Source organism: Pezoporus flaviventris, unplaced genomic scaffold (genome assembly GCF_033815535.1).
Source record: "Pezoporus flaviventris isolate CSIRO_AGI_PZ_B2104156 unplaced genomic scaffold, CSIRO_AGI_Pfla_v1 ptg000013l, whole genome shotgun sequence".
Classification (NCBI taxonomy): Eukaryota; Metazoa; Chordata; class Aves; order Psittaciformes; family Psittacidae; genus Pezoporus; species Pezoporus flaviventris.
In genome coordinates this window covers 11,475,711-11,500,056 of record NW_026892561.1, presented here as the reverse complement: position 1 = coordinate 11,500,056, position 24,346 = coordinate 11,475,711, and the positions used below count along the sequence as shown (strand labels likewise).

At 39.6% G+C, this 24,346-nt stretch overlaps 1 protein-coding gene across 18 annotated transcripts in view; it reads right to left on the bottom strand.

The window, feature by feature from the left end:
• ADGRL2 (adhesion G protein-coupled receptor L2) overlaps positions 1-23,272 on the bottom strand; it is a 179,807-nt gene extending 156,535 nt beyond the window's left edge. For 17 of the 18 annotated variants that reach the window (XM_061451594.1, XM_061451601.1, XM_061451596.1 and 14 more), the window contains exon 1: positions 2,112-2,813. The gene's annotated coding sequence lies outside the window, so the exon portion shown is untranslated. Of the gene's footprint in view, positions 1-2,111; positions 2,814-23,256 lie in introns of those variants that run through there. The other variant, XM_061451595.1, reaches the window with a different exon arrangement.
• Positions 23,273-24,346: the final 1,074 nt, after the last annotated feature.

The window sequence follows — 24,346 nt, the reverse complement described above, 5'->3', positions numbered from 1 at the left end:
AAACCACCGAGTGCTGTCTACCAAGCACTTACTTAAACCAACTTTTTAAAAACACAAAACGTATGGTTTAGTATCTGCACCATTCAAGTAAAAGGCTTCGAAGGAAGGAATAATACGCAAGGCAGGCATAGGAAGCTCTTTTTTTTGCCAGATATAAACCAGAATACAGTCCCCAAGAAACATCTGGTCCCTGGAAAAGGTCCCAAAATACTGACAGATAACTGGATTTTGCTTGTTTTTTGTGTGGCTGGATTATGAATATTGATTTGCAAAGATAATAAATGGGTAGGCCTGGCCACATCCCCTTTCAGACTCAAGGAAATAGTAACAAAAGGATAAACCCTACAAATATGTAGTCACGTAGAACAATTACTGTGTGATAGATGTTCTACACAGACACCAAAACAGCACTTCTGCCATACTTTGTTTCAAATTATTTACTATAGGGTAATACTAACCGCAAATTAAGTTATCTTAGTAAACACAGTATCACTGATTAAATGAGATTACAAAAATTACTCATTTTCACTTCTTCAAGGATAAAAAGGAAATGTAAGCATACGGCCGGTGGTGATCAAAACTTCTTTTAAAACTCTCCATAAAAATATCTATTATTCCAGCCTACCCACCCATTAAGGAGGGGAGCATATTTGTTCCAAAGGTCTGGAACCGAGAGGTCTTTTATTACAAGATTTCATTTGTTTTCTGAAGTAATTAGGTCTTCCCCATTCAGTCCCCGCACGCAGTAACGTGTAGGCCATACCCAGGGCATAAGTGCGGGAGAAAGGGCTTTCTAAATCCCCCTAACAGCGAGCAGACATCAGACACCACGCAACAGTGCCTGTCATAAAAGGTCACTTTCTTCCCCTCGGAACAAACTATTAATCAATAGAGTGCGATTGTCCGAGCGCTCGCAAGGGCTCTGCAGCGAAGGGACCTTGGGTTTCACTCGCATAATTGCAAAACAGCGAAAGTTCAGAAACATCACCCAAATCCACCTCCCCATTTTACCCCTTTACAATTCCCACTGCCCTTTGGGCCTCTGCTTGGAAGCAAATGGAAGACAGGCTGAAGTTTTCTCAATTGAGCCGGAGCTGAGAAACCTTTGATATGCTAATGTCCTCCTTCAAACGGTAAGAATTCACACTTGCATTAATTCAAACAATTTCTGCAGAATGATGCGAAATGGCACCTCTTTTCGTGGCAGGCAACAAAAGGAAGGAGCCGGAGCGTCAGAGGAAAGCAAACAACAGAACATTTGTTCTGCAGGACTCCTTCCGTAGCGCACAGGGGCATTTCTATGCAAAGGAAAACACACCTGAGCACCAGCAGCTCTCTTTACTTTCTGACAAACCACGTTCAAACCCCAGCAGGGCTAGCGCAGACTAACAACAAGATGTTATTTTTAGAGCCAGACACAGCAACGGTGCCTCATGACACACTCTGTTTTCTGTCTCCAGATGGCCCCAGATTTCTACATGTGAAAATAAATAGAAATAGAAAGAAAAAAAAAAGAGAAAAAAAAAAGTTGCTCTCACTCCACAAAGGGTAATTTATTCCTCCTCCCGAGGCCACCCCCCACCTGGCACGGGCTGGGGGACGGTCGCCGGCTGAGTTACAAAAATAAACCCCGCAACAGGTAATTATTTACTGAACGGATGCAACTTTCCCCGCTGCGCGGGACGCGCCGGGGAGCACCGAACCGCCCTGGGGCCTGCTCTGCGGGAGGACCCCAGCCCGCGGTCCCGCGGCGGGGGGACCACGGGGCGGCGGGGGGACCACGGGCAGCAGGGACCGGCCACCGCTGCCGCAGGCCCCTCCGCAGGGCTCGGGGGGGGAAGGAGGGGGGGGTGCCGGCGGGCTGAGAGCGGCGGTGCTGCTGCGGCGGCGCCGCGCTGCTCGCGTCCGAGGGCCGCGGCCTCACGAGGGTTACGCCGCTCCACCGCCGGCGGCCAACGGACCCCGAGGGAACAGGAGGGGGTGGGGGACACCGGCAGGCGAGGCAGAGCCTTAAGTGTTTCCCCGCTGGCGGCTCGGTGGGAACCGCCAGAAGTAGGGAGCAGCCGCCGGCAGAAACGGGCGGCGAGGCTGCAGCGCGGGGCTCCGCTTACCTCTGTCTGAGAGCCGAAGGCGGGCTGAGATCTCTCGCCCTGGCGGGACCCGCGGGCCGGGTCCCCCACCGAGCGCAGGGCTGCGGGAGAACGCGGCGGACTTAGTCCCGGGGCTCCGCTGGCGGCTGCGCGGGGAACGGGCGGGCAAGCGGCCGGCTCGGGCGGACAACGGGAGGCAGCCGGCGCTGCGGCGCGGCGGGCCGGGGCAGCGCAGAGCGGGAGGCGGCTTCTCCTCCACGCAGCCAGCCGGGAGGCTTCGCTGGGGCTAAGTCAACATTTTCCTGCAGTTCCCGACACTCCGCTCCGCATGAAACGTACGATGTAGCCAGGCTCCGGCACGGAGGCACAAAAAGAAATACAAATTCAATTTTAAAACAACGAAATGGAGGGGGGAGCCGGGCGCAGTGCGAGTGCCCAGCCGTTGGAGTCCGTTCTGTGCAGGATCAGGAGGCGATGGCAGCAGCAGGAGTAGCGGGGAACAACTCAAGAATGTTACAATGGACCCCCCTCCTCCTCCGTGTCTCTCGCTCGCACCGATCGGATTTACATCTCCCAGGATGACATTCTGGCCTCTGGCGGGGTGCGGGTCCGGCCCCTGCGCGGATTTTCTCCTCTTCCTCCCGGTGCTGCTGCCCCGCCAGCGACTGGAGACCGGGCGCCGGGCGCTGAGCTTGTAACGCGCGCAGCAATGGGAAAAACGCAATACATACACACCAAAAAAAAAAAAAAATCCCAATGAATTGTATCGCAGCCTCCCTTTTGCTCATGCACCTCTCCGTGTGTGACTGGGGATTGCGAAGTCCTGACACAGACTCTCCACCGGCTCTGAACTGGAGTCACCTCCAGCCTCCTCCCCCTCCAATCTCCACCCCTTCTCCCACCCCTGGCTCAGCTAATCATATAAACATATTATCACGTAGAGCAGCCCCAGCGAAGGACAAAAATCTCTCCCTTCGTGCCTTTTTTTTTTTCCTTCCTTCCTTCCCCCCCACCCCTTCTTCCAGCTGGGGGGCGAAGGCTAATAACGAACGCTTGGTTGCTCGGCACCAAAGGCCGAGCACACCGGCTGCGCGCCAAGGCTGCCCACTCCCGCCCCACCGCCAAGGTTGCTGAAAGGCGCGCACCGCCGCGGAGCAGCTGGGAGCTCCTGCCCGGCGCCTCTCGCCCAGGTGCTGGCCGGTCTCTGGGCCTGGGCCCTGCAGCCGCCCCCTCGTCCTTGGCCGGCGGGTGTCGGCGCGCTGCAGGCCGGCAGGCGTCCCCGCCGTGCTTTCTCCTAGGCAGTATCCTCCTGCGCGACCGCGTACCCGAACTTGGGCGGCAGGAGCTGCGCGGTGCGCGCTGCCCGGGCCTTGCTAACGCTCCGCAATGCTGCGGGTGCCCCCGCCCTCCTTGTCTGCGCCCGAAAATGATTCACTAGGCCCGGAGAGCCGAGCCGGGGAGAGAGACGGGGTTCCCTGCTCCCGCCGCCTTCGCGGCTCTGCCGTCCCCGTCCCTGTCCCTTCGCGTCCTCGAACCGCAGCTGCGAGGCAGCCGCCTGCCCAGCGCGGCTCCTGCGCCGCTCCGCCCGCGGCACTCGTAGGTACGGCGCGCCGGAGCGAGGCTCTGCGTTAGGGAAAACATGTCAGGACAGGGGAAGCGGCGCTTGGAAACGATTGAAAGGGTTCGCAGTTGACTCATTCTTGCGCTCGAGCACAGAACACTGTCCAGCAATGCGGCTGCGTTCTTCTCAAAAACCTGGGCTTTGAAACCATGGTGTGGGGTCGCTGGTGGGATGGGGAGTTTTCCCGCTGTACTGATGCAAAGCACCGAGGACCAGCTCTGACCTTCCAGGACTAGCGGCGTGCACAGCTCCAAGCCGGGGGGGCGGGAAGCAGCCCCACACCGCCGGGGCTGTGCTTCTGCGAGGTGTCGCAGGAGCCTCGGAGGGGAGGGCATCAAGCAAGGCTGCGCAGAGCGGGCCTGAAGACACCCACACACATGCACGGGCTTAGCCATCCCCTCCCTTCTCCAGCTCCAGCACTGGAATGGAATGCTTCCGAACTGAACCCACCCGCAGAACCGCATGTGCAAGGCGGGACCACTCCGTGCTTGGCCAACTCTTCTTAGGTCAAAGCGTGTTGACAATCCAGTTTAAAACACCCACATCACATCAGGGAATCAGGATCATTACCTTTGTTAATAATAATGGTTTATTTTTTAGCTTAATTATTTTGGCTTCTGTCCATACCTGTGCAGAGTTCCTGTTTAGAAAATTATAACACACATTATGAGAAACATTACGTATTTGAAAGGAACTGGATCCTTGAGACCTTTCCACATGAAGTAGTATGAAGGATAGAGCTGGTCCAGCTCTCTTAAAGCCGCATTAAACTTCCAACAGTGTTAGCAATACTCCTTGGGATTAGTATCTAAAAATCACTGAAATACGGGCACACCATGGCCACACTGACCTTCCTCAGCCCAGAGTACTTGTGGAGGGACTGAGATGGGGAAGAGCAGTCCCAGGCTTTGAGAAGCAGAGGAGAAGTTCTGCCACGGTGAGCGGTGCACCTTCCTGAGGCTGGTTACAACTGGGTTAAATCTGCAAACTGCCTTGAAACCAATCTCAGCATGGGAGAACAGGAGATACGTGTCCATGTGACAGTTCTGCGCCTACTATATATAGTTAGAAGTTAAAAGTATTGGTTTCTGTGGGAGCCAAATGTAGCAAATGAGCACAGTTCCCTATTTTTTAAAGTCATTTGTATAACCCTAGTATAGCCAACTGCCCCTTTTTGCTGAAAATAATCTTAAAGATACCTATATAAACCCTAAATAACTCCTTATGCATTTCTAATGGAATTAAATCATACAGGCACATAAATGTATTTCACTATAAACTGATTTTCATTGAAAAGGTTGGACGCATCTGTTATGGAAATATGCTTTACAAGAGGGTTATAGAAATATAAAGATACACAGGTTTGTTGTCTATCATTTCACCAGCGTTTTAAAACACGTCATTAACAAGTCTGGTTTTTTTTCTTTTTTTTTTTTTTCAGATAAATGTAATTGCAGATAAGCAATAATAGCCTCCAGCTGACAGCCTTTTGCTTCATCGATGAGAGCAGGATTTGGCCAGAACACAGTCAAGAATAAAAGAATTACCTGTGGTTGGTGGTTTCCCTTTGAGAGGACGTCAGAGAGAGGAATTCTTCCATTTGGAGCAAAAAGCCTGTTGATTTCTGTAATTTCTTTTTTTACCCCCAAAGATTGAAAAGAACTGCAGGGCTAGGCCTTGTGTTAATATTTGCTCAAGTCAAAGTGAATTAACCTACATGGATTCAACTGCAGGACTGAAGTTTATTTCCCCCTTTTTCCTCAAAAACTTCTGGAATTATATTTCTTTCTACATGCAGAAATGGAGTTTTGCAACTCTTTTAAGTCTTACAACTCTTAAATTGTAAAACTGAGTTTTAAACTATTGGTAAAAATGCAGAGACCTTTCAGCATTTGTTTCAAAAACACATGCTTCCATTAATTCTCATTAAATCTGGATTAAGATATGAGCATACCTGGCATAGGTGTATATTGTTTTGGCAAGTAAAATATAATTTTTCAAGTGATTAATTTTACTTCACGTGAATCATCATCTGTTTCTTTAAAACAGAAAATTGTACACAAATCCACCCATGGCAAACTGGAATCTGATCCTTTAGCTTTTACTCAGCCACAATTATTGCCAGATTTGAATATTAATATATAAGAAGGAATTATAACAAATGAAGATTCTTTTCACCATTAAAATTGACTACTATTTGCTTTGTGCCATATCGCTACACCATATGTATCTCATTCCATACAGACTCCACAAGAAAGTACAGGAACGTAGATTTTCCTTAAAATCTTGCTTTGCTGCAACAGTGCTAAAGATCTAGCTTGCAAACTCCACAAGAAATATAATCTTAGCAAAATCCCTTTCACTAATGTTAAATTTTGGAATGTTTAATTTTAAGCTGTATATTCCCTATGTGTGTATTGCCTTCTGATTGCTTTGGTGAACCTGATGGATCATGTCCTGGAAAACCCAAAAGCAAATTCTCAGTAATTTTTGAAACAATCACAAGAACAGTGTATCAGTTAGCATCTGTAGGAACTATATGTAGGACAGTAACAACTGGAAAAGATTTAACTCTCAGCTGTGTTCCTGAAGGAGGTGCGTCTGAGAAAGATGATTTAACTGGTGGCAAAAGTTGGCCAAATTATGATGTCTGTAATATGATCTTGTAAACTCCACTAGGAGGTTCTTCTTTTTGCCATAGAATTGCAGCTTACATCTGCCAATTCTTAAAAAGGTTAATTTAAAATGTTTTAATATCTTGATAAATACTATTTTATATTGTCCTAAGCGTCAGTTCCCCCATGAGAAATGGTTTACACAGATTTTATGCAATCTATTTTTTTATTACTGGAGTTTTATGACAGAACTTTAAATACTAGCGACTGACATTTCCTCTTCTCTGTATGTACTCCGGTGAATAACGTATCAATGAACTTATAATTAGATGTAATGTTAGCAATGACTGACAGAAGAGGTTTTATGTATGTAGTGCAGTAGCATCAGCTAAAATTGGTGTAATATAAAAGCACAATTTAATTGATGTAATATAAAGACATGGATTTTTTTCCATGGTACATGGAAAAGCAACAAACCATTACATGATTTTACCATTTCAACACTGAAAAGCCAAAATTTTGCTTGTTTTATTTAGGAAAATATCTAATTAATTTTGCAGACAAATTAATATAAATAAAGTGTGAATGATACAACCCATGAGAGGAAATATCCAATGTATTGTCTTAAAAGTTTGGAAACATATCTTGACAATTACTGGTCCTTTAAACTAAGTAATTGGTTGTAGTGTCGCTTGGGAAAAAATGAAACCCATCAATAAAATAAGAGAATTCTGCAGCTGTTCCTAACAAATAAATGTAATATGAATTTGCATTTGACATAGTTTACTTCAGTAATCAATTTTAATGACTCATAATCTATATCATTATTTAAGAAATGACAAAATCATTGACTTACTCATAACACTTGCTAATTGTTTTTTAAAATAAATTCTACACATGACTAGGAAACACCCATTTCCATTTGCTTTATGTTAAATCAACATCTAACCACTCATGGTGATTTCATTCAAAGAAAACAGAAGGAACACATTAGCTGTGTGGTTAAAGAGATTGATGGGCTTCAAACATTTTAACCATGGATGGTTTTTTTCCAACTGTAGAAACTCATGTTTTTAATTTAAACAGCTTCAAGAAAATGAAGATCATTTTATTCAACAAAGCTGTTGCTTCTTGTTTCTTAGACAGAAATTAATTTCATTCTGTTTAATTAATATTAGAAACAACCTTGTTCAGAGAAAATGCAGCTTTGAAACAAAAGCATGTATATGCCCTATTAACTAGATACTCTGAAACAGAATTTTTGTATCACATTAATAAATTACAAGAGATCAATATGATTTTTACCAGTGAATTTAGATGCAGTTTTTTATGTTCATGCTAAGATATTGCAGATGCCTCTCCAATCTCTGAAAAGTAAATGTGGGGAAGCAATGGAGCTCAGTGTTATTGAAGAGCTACATTCTTTACTTTGGCCTTGGGTATTTATGGTGGAGAAAAGTTTTCATGCTGCAGGCATTTATAAAGGCCAAAGAGTTTTCAAGATTGAGCTGTTAGGAGTCACGTAGCAGAACACGTTTAAAAAGAGATGAGTAAAATTCCCTGTTTTCATATGAAAAGCTCAGCACAGAAGCTGAAACAATCATACCAGGGAACGAACTGCAGTGCTGAGCTTTTGGGGAAAGAGATATGTCACGATATCCCAATTCTCCAAATAGTTTTGCACACTGCTAGGTTCCCTTTTCTCCAACTGCTTGTCTGCATAGGCATTACTTCTACATTTGGGCAGAAAATAATGTCTTTTAAGGAAGGAAGAAAGGCCCAAGAGAATAGTAAGAAATTAAATAGATTTTTCTATTTAAAATAAATGTAATTTTGCTTGGCAGGTAGGGAGCTCCTTCTCTTCCTCAAGTTCCCTTACACAACTATATTATGCAATTTGCTATAACTCCGCTAAATCTCTTTCACTTGGTAATTTGCAGCCAGAAAAGTATCCTGTATCTCAAACTGGCATGTGTGGTGGTTACTGTGTATTTTCACCACCTCTTTTCACCTCTTGCTACACTGCTGCTTGATATAACGGCATAGGAAGATTTGAAACGGAATGGGAGAAAGACTGGATGTCTGTACTGAACTCTTACACCTCTTAAAGAACCATAAAATCATATAATGGTTAGGGTTGGATTTGCTTTATCAAACTGCAGATCTAGAGCTTACATTCATTACAGAGTGTTTTTAACTATTATATAGGTCACTGGACACTCTTCTATTGCTTGTGTGTCACAAAATGAAAGGTGATGCAAAAAAGATGAACCAAGAATGCAGAATTCAAAGTCAAACCATTGCATTTGCAACTATGAATCCATGAAGGATTTTTCTCTCGTTATGCAAGCAGCTAATATTATTATCCTGGGCACTATTAAAATCCATGTTCTTGATGGCATAGGCCAAGAATTGAAGAGATATTAATCTTTGTTTGCACAGTTCTACAGACCCATAAAGATTTAGATGCCTGTATTGAGGGTAAGGTTAAACTTACTTCTTGAGAAGTTATGGGATAAAGTACATCAAATTCTTGGACTACTGACCAGAGCTCAGACCTCCCCATTCCAATTGATTGCCCACATCGTTAAACTACGGAGTCGTGTTCCCTTCGGTGCTCTCACTTTCTAGCCCAGTGAATCTAGCCCTGAATCATTTTCTGCCTGGTGCATGACTTCAGCAGGAGAAGTGGAGAATACCTCCATCTTCAATCAAGCTGCGGGGTAGAGAACAGTTTAGCTGGGGAGAAATACACATTTGAATCCCTTCAGGCAGAGAAGAGAAGTCATCCTGTTTCACACACTTTGGACCAGTTTCTAACTGCTGGTTGTAGAATAAAACCACACCTTTAAAAGAAAGTGGTGATTACTGCTGGGTTTAGTGACAGGCTAACTGTGCTGGTGGATGTCAGGTGTTCCTAAAGTATGACTGTCATCTTTAACTGCTCAGCTTTCTTTTACAGACAGCCGTAGCAATGATGCAGGCACAGAGCTCCTTAGTCTGGTTTATCTTGACTGAAGCAATATTCGGCATGATAAGCATTAGAACTGTAGGAAAATTTAATATAAAAACATGGAAGTGCCTATTGAACAGAGACATCTTTCCCAGTTAGGCAGCATTAAAGCAGAGGGGTTTTTAAACTGAAAAGCTTAAATTCCTTCCACGTTTCTCTTTAGGAGTCAAGTTGTTGGAATTCTGTACAATGCCTACATGAAAATCTGGTCCATAGTCAAAATAATCAAGTTCAGAGATATGGTAAAAGGTTATGAACAGGAGTGAACAGGGTGCCCACGATCAATCATGAACAGAAAAGAATATCCCACTGGGACTTCCTCACTTCATGATTGCAACTTTCAAATTCCCTTATCGAAAGGCAGGGCATGAGAGCCCTATTTGCTTCCAAACTTGCATATTTCAGTTCACATTTACTGTTTTCCCAGTAGGCCCCTATGTGTTATTCCGTAAGAACAAGTGGGGGTTTTGTCCTTTTTTTAATATAGAATTTTCAATTGGTAGCTTTAATCAAGATGATGTGTAAGTCATGCTTTACATATAGTTCATCCGGTTCTGCTTCTCCGTTTCCCAAGGCACTCTGGAAGTGCTCATAACCTCAGTTGATTGGTTATACTTGCTTTGATTTTGTTTTGCAGTTTAAACCAAGGACTTGGCCCCTTATATTTTTTTATAAGAATATATTTTTTCCTCTTGGTACTGATTGCCATTGAAATGCTGACAGTTATGTGATTGGCTCCCTCTGGAGCAGATACCATAGATGCATCATGGATCACTGGTCAGAGAGCCTAGAAACAGCAGCAAATTCAGTCTCTTCCCCCCTCCCCATCAACTTTGTACATCAGCACCGCTTTGCAATCCATCTCAGCTGGCATGGAGTGCCAGAGTACAGCACTGGGCAGAGTATGGAGAAGGAGACCCAGATTTGTTTCCAGGCTTACATCTTCTAGTTCACATTTTGTCATGCTTATGTTACATTGCCAGGTGTAACTCTGGCAGCTGTAAGAACAGTCATTTTCCTTCACTGAAACTGCCTATAAAAGCCTCTGTTTCAGTAATGATTTGTTATACATTACAAACACCTGCAGCACATGGGAATTAATATCACTAAAGTATAGGGATCAAAGATATTACACCTTTTTTTTCCTTAATTAAATGATCATTTACTTCTGACAGACCTCGATGTTTTTGACAAATAGTATTTGAATCTGATTGAAGGTATGGTTACGCCTTTCTAAAAACACTGCAGTCAAAGAATGATATTACTACCATGCTCCTGTTGTGAGGAACACCGATTGACTGCTTAGCTCTACTGCTAATTATAAATATTAAAATATGTTCAATAATTAATTAAGACGCTGTTCCCCACCTCACTATGAGCACTGGCTACTGTTTATTGACTAATCAACACCAAAATACGGTATTTTCATATTATATCTGGTAAATCACAATACCACATTTAAGGTATCAGTAAGACAACACACTTAAGCTTTTATTGCATGCTTGGAAAGCAGAGCGCTAACTTTGTATGCTTACACAGGAATGGGAGAATTTCCTGCATATGCAACCACTGAATCTTACTGAAGAATAGACCACAAGTTTGTACTATACCATTAAGGTGCCCAGTTTTGCCTTTCTGTTTTCTCTTTCTGTCACCTCCCTGTAAAACTACATTGATTTAATTTGCTTTCTTTAGAATTTCTGTTGATAGTAAAATTAGTGTGCAAATTCCCTATCAGTTGTATATGTTAATATAATTCCCTCTCAAATACAGCTCATTGAAATTAGCACTGGTAAAAGGTGAGATACATATTCATACAGTTATTTACATAAATCCCATTCAGCTTTATGCATCCTAAGCTTTAATGCAAAGTATCTACTACCGCAGGTAATTTTAGCACAAGCAAACCAGCATATAAGTCACATCTGACTTCCCAAAGATTGAATGTCTTTTAATAAATAGAATATTTGAAGACAAAAAGAAGCTATAGAAATTCCATTTTTGACATTGTAATTGTTCTGAATAAAGTTTTAATATTCTGCATACTTTAACTTTTCCACTTAGTGCAACCTAGTTTTGAGTTTTTGAGGAAGTAACTGGTCGAAGTTTATCACCTTATACCATGTACCAATCCAATATCATAGTAAACTTTATGAATTAGATGTTTTCTTACAGTGCTAAAATTGGCAGACCACCTCTGTACTGCCTTGCAACTGAATTCAACTACATTTTCAAAAATATTAGTACATATAGGGTAATTTTTTTTTTTTTCCTTTGGGGAAATGAGTGTCTTCACAATCAAAAATCAAAAGCAGTGGTGCATTTCTCCAACGAATCATACACAATTGATTCTTTGCAAGTTATGCAAGTTGTGCATGACACCTAATTTATGATACAGTGTAAGATTGTATATTAATCTGTTAATAAAATTTTTCAATAAGAGCTATAGTATGAAGCAATTTATAAGAGAGTGTACATGTTACACCACAAAGTAAAGTTTATAAAAATTAGTATATACTGGGAATTGATCTACACAGCACAACATTTTTATTAGTTCTAGTGACAGAAATATCTTTAAAATCAGTTGCAATATGCATATTGATCTGCAACTTATTTACCTGGATTATAGAATGCTGACTGTAAGAAAAGTCATTAGGTCATTATCTATACAGGTTTAGGGAATTAAGGCATCATCTACTCCTTGTCATGAAAAACATTTGCTACTAAAAATATAAATTGAAATCTACTATGTGCAGGTGCAGATTCTACTTAGCAATGCAGCTCTGTTTGTGTAAGTGATGTTTTCCCCAGTAAACAGAGGAGCTGCAAGGTCATGGAACAGGCAGTGGCATATATCCCTCATAAAATTATGCTCTACTGTATAGACTTGCAATTTTTATATTTCCCTTAGCATAACGCAGCAACACATTTTGACTTATAGCAGTCTCTATTTTTCACAATTTTCCAGTTAATGAAAGTAATGTTTAAATACTCTGAAGTTAGATTATTAACTTCTACAAAATAGAAACAGATGTGCGTCTTAGTATGCCATTAAATTTATGATTTACATAGTATTCTTGAATACAGCTGAGCAGAGGCCAATGATTCTAATTTGCTCTAGATTTACAATAACCTGATCTGGTTTTTGTAAGTACTGAAACACTTTAAACAAAATTAGAAAGCCATTGTGCTTTGTGTGATTAAAGATGCAATTCCCTTTGGGGTAATGAGAAGAGTCAGAACATGTTTCTTTCTTTATGGATGTTTCTATTATAAACACGAGTACCATATATTATGTATTTTTGTTACTGTTTCCTTGGTTTTAATTATAAAATAAACCGATTGAGTTGTACTGGAGTTACACTGAAACAATGCCAAAATCTAGCAAAAGAATGCACAGAGGTTCATAAAAAACCTTAAAATTCTTGTGCGGGTCTTAAGGTCTTGTTAGAAAAATACCAGTTCCTTATAGTTTTTAGAGACCAAAAGATCTCTGTGATATAAAACTACACAATTTAAAGATCCATTTAAAAAGCTAACACAATTAAACTATGTTAATGCACAAAAATTTACAGGACAAAGGTTCAGTGGCTTCATAGCAATTTACATCTGGAGATACAGATTTACTGTATCTAATGGTGGAACTGACAACTGGAACTAGTGTTACAGTTTAAAACATGGTGTATCTATGGGTAGAGATCAAGTTGTGTAATTGCTTCATTAAATACTGATTTTTTTTTGTGATTATATCAGATATAAGCAAGTGTTGTGCGAGAGGAATACCTTATGTATGAGTATTTAAGGCCTAATTCAAAGATTCTGAAAATCAGAAGTTAGGCCTATAAAGATGTATGGATTCAGGGTTAGCTAGACATAAGGTATTTCCAAATTCTAATCTATGCCTCTAAAACCGATTTCTTTTGTGACTAAAATATGTGTCATTTAGCATTGTCATTCACTTTTCACATGGAAAGGTGACATAGCAATGAAGTGTAAGCATCTGTTTCCTAGGGACTTTGCATAATAATTTTTAAGGCTACCTCAACTATTTTTTGCCTATTGCCCCCCAAAATCAAATAGATTTTATGAACATTTGTCATGGTTTAAGCTGAACCGAGGTCAGTGTTGAAGTACTCAATCAGGCCTTTAATTTACTCATGCCCAGAATGTAATATTATTGTGTAATGTATTATAGTATTCATGTGCTATTTTACATAATGCATTGAAGATAATATAGGCTCAATATTATATATTCACATTTAACCATACTACAATATATGTATTTATATTTATCTTTACCTCTGATGAAATGTTTAATATTATTAATCCTTTCATTTTAATTATATGTAATTAACTATCATTAGAAAAGGAGCATTACCTTTTAATAAAAATTTAATCATACATTTACTCAAGCACGGGATCAAAATGCTACACACAGATGGAATGTCTTAAAAGTGATTGAATGCATTCAATTTATTTGGTCATTCACTCTTTCAGTGCACTTAGAGATTGCCATTTGTGCTTCACTCGAGATCTCCAAGGGTAAGCTCCCACATTCCTACCACATTCTTTGACTTGGTATTGCAGTGCAAGACAGTCATATAGACTGAGCCACAATCATAGCTCTCTGTCTGTATCATGCTCCAAATTCAGCTTTCAGTTTTACCAGTGCACCCCCTGATAGCTATAGCATATGGTCTGTTACAGGTATTTTTACATTTGGCAGTGAGTTTGTGTAATGCAGTGCTGGTAGAATTTTTGACCCAGGCAGACCTATGTACACATATTTCATTTTAAGAAAGGATCAGGATCACTATGAACTTTTGTTAGGGGATCTGACAATGGCAATTAAAATGAAAAAAATGTTAGGACACAAATTTCTTGTCACACATTGATGCTGAAGTGCATGTAACTGGACTAGTTTTGTGGTTTCATCTGAACTTTCCGGAAGTTTTTCTATTAAACACATAGTTACCCATACAAGAGACATTAGGCTGACAACAAGAGATTAGCAAACATAGCAACTAACTCAAGTTTAAGTTGTGTCTAGGGAAGAATTAATATTAGATAATTGTTTGTTTTCTTCTTGAGAAAATTAATAGGATATGGATAAATTATTGGTAGGAATGAATGGCATCAGGACATTGGAGCCTTATACTTAGTTTTCACCTGTAATTTAACATAATCTGAAGCTCCACTTCTGCAAGCGCACAGGTTTACATGAGCAAACTCTTGCTGAACCAAGGTCATATCCCCAGTCCTACAAACACTTATACCTGTTAAATCTCATCAACAAAATTATCTTTGAAATCACAGATATAGGAAATGTGTCATCTTTTGTATTAAAATTGATGTTGAGTTTCAGATAAGCAGTTTTTAATTATCCCAGTAAATTCATACTAACTCAGAGTCCCAGAGTATGGCATTGTGTTTGCAGCAAACTTGTTCAAGGAGCCCTGTGTGGTTAACTTGGAGAGTGGAGGTAAAAACTGTAAATGAGAATTCCATATGTCTGAGGCAAAGCACCTGAAAGGAAAACTCACATTTTAATGACAGAGCATGGGATGCCCATTATAGAAATATATTGTATTGATAAAAAGGGAAAACACCTGGTCAGCAAAGGTTTTGTAATATTTTTTTCATATTAGCTGTTTTAAAGTCATATTAAGCTGTTGGAAGACTTTGGTTCATTATGAACACTCTGTTTCTTAAAGATGCTCGGTGAGTCTGGATGCACTTAGCATAATTTATTTTCCAATTGACTCTGGGTTGCCCAGACCTACTTCTATTGAAGTCGACTTTTTTTCAAAGAGAATTAAATCAAGTTTAATTTTTCTTCAAAAAGAGACTTAGTTAGATTTCTTAATTGCCAATTTTCTTCAAACAATTACTGCATGAGAACTTTTTTTAATAAATGAAAATCCAATAAATGTTGTGATTCCTTACATTAAAGCCCACTCTAAGACTATTTGTCTGGTGCAATTACTCAGCAACTCAGAATAAGTGGGAATTTCAAAACTGTATTTATATTGGTTTTGAATTCTTGTAATGTGATTTTAAATTACCTTATCCCAAAATACATTTAAATCCCAAAGGGGACTGTATTTTAAATATTTCCGTGGCTGGAAGGCTTCATATACTAGAAAAATACTAACTAAAAATACAGGGGACTCTTTTTGCTGTTTTCTTTGTGTTTCCTAGAGCTATTTCATATTAATATTGACACGGGTAAGACAATTCAGCAAACTTCAGAGGGATAAGGTGGCCAATTTGCAATGGCTCTTTTGTTGAGTAATAAAGCTGTGTAGGGAAGGGCAGATTTTGACTATTCAGTTCATTCTGATCACTCTCAGTTGCGTCAGACTCGGGTCAGAAAGTTTAAGTGTCTAAAATACACAGACTGCCTGTTTTCAGAAGATACCAAAATGGAGATTCTAGTAAAAATCTGTACGGAAACTTTTTTTTTTTTGACCAGACATTTTTTACTTATGCAGAACTGGTCTTTGTTGAAGAGCTTCTGTCTTCATTATTTAATTTCTTTGTATAGCTTACAGTCAACATGATCCCGTTGAGTTCTTTATTTAATATGTTTCAGAGCACAGGACACCTGCCGACTTCTTTAATAACGAGTTGTCCTCAGTTGGCTTATATGTGAAAACTCTTGTGAAAACTGTGCAGCAGAGGCAAGTAAAGAATAACCTTAGACATTAAGACTGATTCTATTAAAAAAATAAAATAAAACTATGTCCAGGCTCCACACCCAAAGTCCCTAAAATAAATTTGCAAGGGCTTTTCACAGCATGGAATCCAGGAGGACTTTTTTTTTAATTGAATTCTGTTCCGTGTAAGTGCAGCTCAGTGGAATTCAATTGCCATGTGGGCTCCCAGGGACGAAATACATGCTAAGTATTTTTATTGCTAATGTCTTGGATTTAGTTTCTTAAGTATTATTTAGACTTGACTGTGGACAGAGTTGCTAGTGTTTACCTTAACACAGTGCTCTATGCCTTTTGTTGGAGAGGGGACTCTCTAAAAAAGGACTAGGTAAAGCAGATAAATTTAACCATGAATAAATTCTGGGGCTTTGTATTGTATAAAGAAGGCTCAAACTCTTACTTCTTTCTAGAAACCCTATGAATTTGATGAAAAATCTCCATATTTCCAATTCAATCTCTCCCCTTGCTCCCTCTTTAATGTATTTTCCCTATTTGTTGGAAGCCTCTTGCGCACCATATTAGGAGAAGTATGGGAAATACTGTTATAAATGATGCAGGGAAGCCCTACAATCTCAGTTCTGCAGTTCTTAACAAAGGGAAGAAACCCTACTAAGATCAATGAGTCCTTCTTCTGCTCTAAGTGGATGGTAACTAACACAGAGAAAACAGACTTAGACTAATTAGTTTATCGTGATTAGCTTTATTCTGCACTCTTTCACATCATTTCTCCCATAACTCTTTCACTTCTGTTGAAACACATTATTTTACTATCACCCATAAAACTGAAGTAATTAATAAAAAGTATCTCACAAATGAAGAATATACTCAGCCACAGTTAGCTCTCACTCAGATTGTTTTTCTTAGTCAAAAGAATCTTTAAAAGATGGTTTTGCATTAAAACTGTAAAGAAAACCACTGACTAATAAGGCAAACTGTTAAAACAATAACTGTTTTATTTTAGTTTTTCAATGTTAATCCTTTATTTCAGATGAAGAAATACTCTGAACCAGAGGTTCTGCCTTGTTAATTATCTCATGTTACAATCAATAAATTAAGCAACCTTTATCCACACTTGGTTTTGTGTGAAGGATTCTCACCTGGTGAAAGAACATGTGCTCTCACCTTGGATTCTATCACAAAATTTGGACTTAATACAAAATATGCCCAAATCTGGTTTAGAAAACAGACTCTGCACCGCAAATACTTAAATCTACTTCCCTTTTCTCCAAGAGAAAATGTCTCATTTTACTTTATTGTCTACTATATATAGACCATACTATATTATCATTATACCCATCTCTCTATATTCTACATTACACATTATCTAGTGCCTATTTGTATTATATTGTCAAAGAATCTTTAAGTGTTGGGTTAATATAATTATTATTTTTTAATTGTGTACTTTGAATAGATAAGATTTTCTAAGGTTTATTAATGCTTTTGATAAGTTTGTCCGGAAATTAGAATATGGTAGAGAGATAACGTCTTTAAAATCTGTCTTGCCGCATTTTCTGCACACAGCCTTCTTTAAAATTCTGCTTATGAGTAATCATTTTATATGTGTTTAAATCACATTTCTGTTTTCTGTAGACACAGTTCTTACCACATAACATGCACTGCTGCTAGCTTTGTAAATATGTTTTCATTGTTGCTTCAAAGAACTGAGGCAAATCAACAGCTAATCTACCGGATGATAGTGACCAGGACACCCTATGCATATGATTATTAAAGGTTTCAAATCAGGATTGATACTGGACAACATACAGAGCAAATGGCAAACCCAACCCAAAGAACTTCTGTAGTGCTACCTCCTTTTGAAATTGCACAAGGTTTACGTTTCAGTCTCGGTGTTGCTCAAATGTCATGGGAAGGGGTGGGGGAGTGGTGATTATACCAAAGCCAAACCCAATAGAAATCTCCCAAGCTGAAGCCTAGCAACCAGTACAGTTTCAGTGCATGGTGCAAGAGCAAGTCTAAAGGGCAACTGCAATCCAAGAAAAAGATGCTGGATGGATTTAGGTCTGGGAAATAACAGGCAAAAATATTTGTGAATACATACTGGCTAAGGATTTGGTTGGGATTCAGGTCTGATTTCACACCAGCTAGGAGCAAAAGTTGTGCAGGCTACTGGAGCTGCCTAGACTGTGGGGCAGGGCAGGCATTTGGGGACTGCCCTTCTCTGCAGCTCATTGCAGCTAGCTTCATCAGGGCAGCCTTCAGGAGGAAGACTGTACTCTTCAAAGATTTTTGTCATAGTTCATCTGCCTTTTATTTTATTATAATTCTGTATTGTGAGCTAATATGTTGACAAGCAGATAAAATGATATATATTTTTCACTTCATATCATGTCTGTTCTTCCTGTGCTCCATAAGGTTATTTTGTAGCACACGAGGAAAAATGCTTATGTTGTCTAATTCAGTCTAACTAAAATGTTAAAAGGTGACAATCTCTTTAAACATTACTGATCATTACTTACAAAAATATATTTTAAAATTGTGAAAACAAATGCTTTGACCTTGTGAGCTATGGAAATGTTTAAAAAACAAATCTGCTATGTTTTTTGGCTAATAGTTGTGATTTGCATAGTTGAACCTTGAATGCAGCCATAAATAGCTGCAGAATCCAGCTTGGCATGATGCCCAGCAATGTTAGGGTGCCAGACAAAAAATTAGGTCAACCACTTACCAAGTAAGTCATTGTGTCTCAACAAGGTGATGTCTAACAAAGAAGCTACAAGGCTGAAGACAGATAACATATTCAAGCTGCTGTTCAGAAAGACAAGAACTTTTCATTTATCAGGATAATCTGCTACTTGTAATCAGTACACCGAGTGAACTCCCTCTTGTAAAAAAAGAGAAAAGCCCATCAATAGTTTTTGCTAATTTAGATGAATATTATTCCTATGAAATGAAACAAAAAGTTCTGTGTAACCAGAATCCCAAAAGAGATCTATAATCTAAAAGAAGAATTGCAGAGTTTTAATTGAGAAGAAAGAAAGAGCTGTTTTTTGTCATTTTCAGTTTTTAGCTGTGATGATCTTCCATTTATGTTAGTGGAGCTTTTATGTTCTCAGTTTATCTAGCATGACTTTCTGTATCTTAAAAGTTGTGGAACTAAAACTTCCTGAGAGAATCATTATACATGTAATGAAACGCTACCACTAAATGTTACGTATTTAGGAATAATTTGAGGTAACAGATCATTTATTAACATATCTAGAAAAAAAAACATTTTTAGATTAAAATCTAATTGTTGCGACTGTTCATAGTAATGCACATTTAATCTTCATTCATTAAGCACAGCTAGAGTTAGAAATGACAAGGAAAGTGCATTTTCTCTAAGTGATATTAATTTTATCCAAGAATTTATTTTCTTCCTTGATCATAGAATCATAGAATAGTTAGGGTTGGAAAGGACCTTAAGATCATCTAGTTCCAATCCCCCTGCCATGGGCAGGGACACCTCACACTAAACCATGTCACCCAAGGCTTTGTCCAACCTGGCCTTGAACACCACCAGGGATGGAGCATTTACAACCTCCCTGGGCAACCTATTCCAGTGCCTCATCACCCTTACTGTAAAGAATATTTTCCTTATATCCAGTCTAAACTTCCCCTGTTTAAGTTTTAACCCGTTACCCCTTGTCCTGTCACTACAGTCCCTAATGAAGAGTCCCTCCCCAGCATCCCTATAGGCCCCCTTCAGGTACTGGAAGGCTGCTATGAGGTCTCCACACAGACTTCTCTTCTCCAGGCTGAACAGCCCCAACTTTCTCAGCCTGTCTTCATATGGGAGGTGCTTCAGTCCCCTGATCATCCTTATGGCCCTCCTCTGGACTTGTTCCAAGAGTTCCATGTCTTTTTATGTTGGGGACACCAGAACTGCACACAATACTCCAGGTGAGGTCTCACGAGAGCAGAGTAGAGGGGCAGGATCACCTCCTTCGACCTGCTGGTCACGCTCCTTTTGATGCAGCCCAGGATACGGTTGGCTTTCTGGGCTGTGAGTGCACATTGAAGCCAGCTCATGTAAAGCTCCTCATCGACCAGCACCCCCAAGTCCTTCTCCGCAGGACTGCTCTGAATCTCTTCTCTGCCCAACCTGTAGCTGTGCCTGGGATTGCTCCGACCCAGGTGTAGCACCTTGCACTTGGCATGGTTAAACTTCATGAGGTTGGCATAAGCCCACCTCACAAGTGTGTCAAGGTCCCTCTGGATGGCATTCCTTCCCTCCAGCGTATCAACCGAACCACACAGCTTGGTGTCACTGGCAAACTTGCTGAGGGCGCACTCAATCCCACTGTCCATGTCACCAACAAAGATGTTGAACAAGACCGGTCCCAACACCGATCCCTGAGGGACACCACTCGTTACTGGTCTGCAGCTGGACATTGAGCCATTGACCACAACTCTCTGTGTGCGGCCATCCAGCCAGTTCTTTATCCACCGAGTGGTCCATCCATCAAATTGATGTCTCTCCAATTTAGAGACAAGGATGTCACGTGCAAGAGTGTCGAACGCTTTACACAAGTCCAGGTAGATGACATCAGCTGCTCTACCCCTGTCCATCAGTTCTGTGGCCCCATCATAGAAGGCCACCAAATTGGTCAGGCAGGATTTCCCCTTAGTGAAGCCGTGCTGGCTGTCACCAAGCACCTTGTTGATTTTCATGTGCCTTAGCATGCCTTCCAGGAGAATCTGCTCCAAGATTTTGCCATGCACAGAGGTGAGACTGACTGGTCTGTAATTCCCCGGGTCATCCATTTTCCCCTTCTTGAAAATGGGGGTTATATTTCCCTTTTTCCAGTTGCCGGGAACTTTACCTGACTGCCATGATTTCTCAAATATGATGGCCAGTGGCTTAGCAACTGCATTTGCCTGCTCCTTCAGGACCTGCGGATGGATTTCATCAGGTCTCATGGACTTCTGCATATTCAGGTTCTTAAATATTTATTTTGATATTTATTTTTGTTTTAGGATTCAAAAAAGCCTTGCAGCATTAAAAGGGAAGAATATGAGGAAGCTCAGTTTCCCATTCCTTAAATTTAAGACACCCAACTTAAAAATATATTTATATTTGAATTAATATTTACATAAAGGAAATCCATAATCATCAGAATAACCCTGTATTTACCTGCATTCAGGGAAAATTCATTAAGGTGTACATGATTATACATATGAAAATTAATTCTCTCTAAAATAATCTATTACTGTCTTTGTTGTAGTAACCCTTAAGGTCCAAGCCTTTGTCCTATCTTCTTCGCTTACAGGATAAATTAAACAGTTTGCCTCAAAATAAAAATAATTCTAATTTCACTTAACATGCAAATTTAGAGTTATGAATTACCTCAAATCAGGACACTGGCTGAATACATTTGTTTTCATGAAAAATGAAATGTTTTGTCTCTCTTCTGCCCTTCCCCCAAGTCTTCATCACAAGATCAGCCTCAGGCTAAAATGGTTTTGAGTAGACTAAACCTCGTGGTAAACACTTACCTTTGACAATATTATTGCCTAATGAACATTGCAGAAAAGGGTGTATGCAGTGCAAGTGTCTTGTCTGTGGCTGTAACCTATACACGATCCTTGTGCCAAGGACCTACTGCTAGTAGGCAAATATACACAAAAGAGACAGGCCCTTTGATGGTTTAATCCCAAACATACTTAACTGTCACATAGTTAATCTTTTTGATTAAAAGTGACTCTTGAGTTCTTCTTGAACATTTTTGTGCTTGTGGATGAAGGAGGTTAAATGTAGTTCTCGTGCCTGTCTGGACTGTTCTTTTTTTTTTAAAAACTATTCCCCCCCCCCCAACCCGCCCCTTAGTTCAATGTGACTTTTCCCTCTCTTTAACCACAGATAGACCCCTAAAGAATCCTTAGCCCTGATACTTCTCAAATAGCAGGCAGGTAAAAATATTTTACAGACTTTACCAAAGCAGACCTCATTGATATTATCAGAGGACTAAATCTACAGGTCAAAACCAAGTGTTTCAAAACAGCTTGATGTGCAAGTTTTACTTTCCTAGAAAAAAGTTTCAAAGAACAACAAACTTTCCATGTTCATCAGAAATCAAGTCATCATTCTTAAATTTCAACATAAAACTTGTGGTTTGCTATTGGTTTTCTTGAACACTGGCAACTTTGATACTGTTTCTAGCAAAGACAGCAGAAAATGAGCCTCATATATTTTAAATCTATGGTTGTTTTAAGCTCTAATTCATTAAAGTTTGTGAATAATCTTTTTTAGAGGGTTTTGAGTTCCTTTTGGGATAAGATGGAGGATCCTTCTAGTGTAACACTAAGAAGCAGTCACATTTCAAGTCAGAATTTGTGCTCTGATGGGATATTTTTTGAGTAATATTTCTTTCCATTATAACAGTAGTTTCACTTCATGATGGTTTTATGTTGACTTTCGACTACATTTTTACGTAGTGGGAAAGAATTTTTTTTGTAAAGTGAATGTGCAAGACCTGTTGGAAAAACATTTGTCCTTAGCAATATACTCATAGAATTCAGTATAGTTTGCTCAGAAGTGTTATTTTAGGATGACCTTTACACATACGGTATGATGAATTTTTCTTTTTATTTGATTGTAAAGATGTTATGATCAAGGGGCAAAATAAATATTGCCTTTTTCAGCCATAAAAAAAAAGAGAGCGACAAATGAAACTATCTTTTTCAAACAACATGATAGCATGCAGAAGTGATGTCTGCGTTCGGAAACTACTATACTTTTAAATTCACAGATACAGCAAAGCCCTAGTGAAACACAAATAAAGATCAATTTTATACAATTCAAGTAGCCACGCATGCTATGGAACTCACCCTTTTTCAGCCTAAAAAAGAGAGATACTTTCTATGTTCTTCACTGATAGAACAGTGTATTTATGTTTATGGGAATTTATACATTGTAATAAATTGTTAGGAAAATTTAAAAGTTGAGCATTCTGAGGTCAGCAGCATTTCTAACAAGGATATTAAATCCTAACTTACATTATTTTGAATAATTAGCATAATGTTCTGCAAATCTTTCTAGGTAGCTTACAGGATTTGAATATTCAAATATTTTTATTTGCATAAGCCATATAATTATGAAATTGTACAGTACAGTTATTTCTCAAGCAATTTGGCAATCTTTTCTTACATGAATTTACCTTATGTTCATTGTCATAAGAAACAGAAATAGCTTTCTGCTTACCATTCTGGAAAGGATGGAATTCATCATTCTGCCATAAAGACCCTAGAAAGCAAAGAAAATGTTATTAGTTATTATACTCTTATCTGCAGGGATTTTAGCTGCCTAACAATGGATCAGCATCAAAACAAAAAATGAATATATGTGTACAAATCATAGATCAATAGTTTAATGCAGTTCTGAATATATAGTACACATACGTAGCAGGTACTGGATTAGAAAAAATCACAGGCTATTGTGTATATCTGTATTTAGAACTGTGTGCCCGCTGGAATTTATCTGCATAGCGTTCATAAAATAGAGACATAGGATCTTGGCATCCAACTTGTGGTTGTGCTTTTGCAAATAAAACCATGGCTTTGCTGTCACTCTGCTATGGATTGGGAGAAAACATGCATGTGCATAAAGGGTTAAGATGAGAAGAGACAATTATAAATGAAACAGTAAAGATTTTCTTCTTAACACATAACAAAATTTGTATCATGGTTAAAAAAGTGATCTTTACACAGTTATTAAAATAATTAATCAGCCCTTACATTTTGCTTTAGAAAAAGGTTGCTCATGAGTTAGAAGTTTGCAATGGTTAGACCATAGTACTGAGAAAATACTAAGTGCACCATACACCAGCATGCTTTAACTGTGATGTAGAAATGAAAGAATGACTACTAGTTAACTCCCTTTTCTTCCTTCTTTTCTATTATCCCCTTCAGTCTATTTTATACCTAACATCATAGCTATTCTGTTTTCTTTAGAAAGAAGTGAATCACTGCTACCAGTTCCTTTAACTAAAGGTTGAACAGAGAGATCACTTTCACTCACTATCTACCCAGAGACGATTTTAACTTTTCTATAACATCCTGTGCTATGTATCCCAATTGTGCAGTTTGAGAATAAAAAGTTATCAGGACAATAGGCTGAATTTGGCCATAGTTTCTCACACAGAATACAACTTTACTCCTGCTGAAGTAGCCAGGGTTCAGAAGGAGTATAGGTACAGAATCTGCCTATATCTGCCTCATATGTAGTTTTAAGAGTTTTATACCAAAGAAGGGAGAGCACTTAAACCACACTTGTTATTCCTATTTCCATTCTT